We start from the raw sequence: 2,966 nt of genomic DNA, 5'->3' as shown, positions 1-2,966 counted from the left end.
ATGTTGCACTAATATAACTATATATTACAAGGATATTTTAACGTATAATTTATTATGTTAATAGATTCAGGATATCATCATTTAGTAGATGAAAATTCTAGGCACAGATTCTGGAATACACGGATTTAACCAAGACTAGATGAAGTTTAAGTAAGTAAGTACTGAGCCAGAAGTGGCAGCACATACCTTCAATCCCAGCACTCTGGGAAGCTGAGGCACTAGGATCCTAAGTTTGAGCCCAGCTTTGGCAATTTAGCAACTTAGTGAAATTTTCTCTGCCTCAAAATAAAAATAAAAAGGGGGCTAGAATATAGGTTTGTGCAAAGGCCTTGTGTTTAAATACCCAGTACCTCAAAAACACAAAACAAAAATCAAACAAAATACTGAATGTGTGGGGTCTGGAACTTAGCTCAGCAGGCACAAGTGCCTGCCTGGCAAGTGCAAGTCCACAAGTTCGATCTCCAGTCCAAAAGCAAAACAAACAAAACAAAACAAAACAAAAACAAAGAACCCCCAACCCAAATGCTCGCTATGTGACTTTCTGCACTTGTCCATACTATTTCTCGGATGCAGTATGTACTTTATCTTTGAATGTAACTTCTCTTTTTATTCTCACCTCAGCCTAAGCTCACTCTGCAGGGCCAGTTTCTTCCCCCCACGTCCCTTTTGCTTTCTTGAATAAACTTTCTGTCACTGCTGAAAAAAAAAACACCCACATAAACCAAAAGGCTGAATATAAAACATAACATGACTCTTTTTGATGATGAAATTGTTAATTCCCATATATTACTATTAGAGTAATTTTGGAAAATACAGTTAATTCATAATTGTATCCAAGAGCAAAATAGCTGAAGGACACAAGACTTGCTGAATACCAAAAAGGGGAGCGATCAGCCCTAAGAAAGCTAATTTAAGATGCTGTGCCCAGCAATGACAGAAACGCAGGTTCAGATAGCTACAAATGATCCATTTTTTTACCATGATGTCATCTTTGTTTTTAAAATTTTTTATACTCTTTCATTGTTGACTTTAAAAAATTAATTGTTTATTGGTACATTAGATACGCATAATGACCCCACTCATCATGAGGAATTTGTACCTGTGCATTATATACCTCGATACTTCTTTTTTCTCATTTCCCTCCTCTCCCTTCAATCCTTCTCTCTCTCCTTATTTACAAAAGCTTTTCTTCCACTTTTTCTTGTTTTTCTTTTCCTTTCCTTCGTTCTTTCCCCTCCACACTTCTTCCCATTTGAGCTTTTTCTTCTTATTTTACAGTATCTAGCACACATTTTGGTTCCTATTCACACTTTCAGTTTCTCACACCAGAGAAAAAAATGCAATATTTACACAGGTCCGATTTATTTCACTTAAGATTATAGTCTCAAGCTACTATGATAAAAATAGCATGGTACTGGCAAAGAAATGAACAAACAAACCACCGCCCCAAACCCAGACCCAAGGATTAATGGAACAGATTAGAAATGGAGAAACAATTCCAGACATACTCAATCACTTTATCTTTGACAAAGGGGCCAAACACCTTCCCTGGAAGAAGATGGCCTCTTTAATAAGTGGGTTTAGGAAAACTGGCTCTACACATGCCAGAGACTAAAACTAGACCCATGTTTCTCACCATGTACTAAACTAACATCAAAATGGATCAAAGATCTAAATACTAAAACAGAAACACTAAATCTTCTGGAAGATAGAGTAAGTAGAACTCTTGAAGACATTAGTGTAGGCAAAGACTTCACGAACCAAACCTTGATTGCACAGGAAATATTACAAAGAATAAATGACTAGGATCTCATCTTATTAAAAATCTTTTGCACAGCCAAAGAAACCACCAATAGAGTGAAGAGCCAACCCACAGAATGGGAAAATATTTTTATCAGTTATTCCTTAGATAGTATCTAGAATATATAAAGCACTAAAAAAAATCATAATCCCAAATTTAAAGACCCAGTCCTAAAATGGGTATCTGAAATGAATGCATAGGTCTCAGATGAAGAAGTACAAATGGCAAACAGAGGGGTGTTTTGTGGCAGCCTTGGGCTTCTATAGTCATAGTTATTGAGTTATGATTTATGAATTGATATAAATGTCAATTATTTTTATATTCATCTTGGATCAACTTTTTAAAAATTTTTATTTTAAAGGGGGTAAAATTAAACAAAGCAGAACAAAATAGGACATAAGAAAGCCATGTAAGATATATAAATTTCAAAGCTAGATGACCTGAGATCTTCACTATCTATCATATTGTCTCTTTGTTTTCTTCCAAATAGTTGTCCATGTCTTCGCATACAGAGAACAGAATGAGGAAGGTGCTTTAGGTCTTTAAAACCAGACAATAGGGAAGTCACTAATGGCTGTCATAGTCTCTCGTTCTCTTCAAAATAGCTGTCCATACGTTCATGTATATTGAAGTTCAACAAAACAAAACAGGCAGGGAGGGAGGGGTTACTTTGTTTCCCAGTGCTTCAGGTCCCAGCATAGTGCAGGTCCCAGTACATACCAAAGGCTCCGTCCTGGGCCGAAGCAGCCTGCCATACTTACAGCTCAATGGGGTGGGGTGGTGTGGGGGGTTTGCTTCAAGCAGTTTCTTTCTAATGAATTGAAAATTTCACTGATCAAGTTCTGAAATGGCCAACAGACCACAGAAAGACATCTTTTTAGGCTCCTGCTTGAAACCAACAGCGTCAAGAAGCTGCTGGCCTTGATTCAGGGCCAGTTGGATCAACTTTGAAGCAATGATTTTTATAGATAATATTTATCTTGTATTGAACGCAAAGGTAGTTATTTTCAAACTTAAATCATGTCCTCACATATCAGAGTCCAGGAACTTAGAAAACAGTTTACTGATCTATGCATCTGTTTCTTTTGTGGTTTTTGAACATAGTCAGTTTTAAAATCCAAGCTCCCTCTATCTGTTCACTGTACAGAAGTCACACCATTCACTG

At 36.8% G+C, this 2,966-nt stretch overlaps 1 non-coding gene across 1 annotated transcript; it reads right to left on the bottom strand.

Moving 5' to 3' along the window:
* Positions 1-2,600: 2,600 nt before the first annotated feature.
* Positions 2,601-2,737, bottom strand: LOC111756263 (small nucleolar RNA SNORA2/SNORA34 family). Its single transcript, XR_002790741.1, has one exon. It is a non-coding gene; the product is annotated as a small nucleolar RNA SNORA2/SNORA34 family (small nucleolar RNA).
* Between the last annotated feature and the right edge of the window lie 229 nt (positions 2,738-2,966).

The sequence above is a fragment of the Cavia porcellus genome, unplaced genomic scaffold (assembly GCF_034190915.1).
Source record: "Cavia porcellus strain 051 isolate PalLab524CR breed Dunkin Hartley unplaced genomic scaffold, mCavPor4.1 scaffold_2, whole genome shotgun sequence".
In the NCBI taxonomy this organism is placed as follows: Eukaryota; Metazoa; Chordata; class Mammalia; order Rodentia; family Caviidae; genus Cavia; species Cavia porcellus.
The sequence above is the reverse complement of the archived record's forward strand: the minus strand, read 5'-3'. Positions and strand labels throughout refer to the sequence as shown.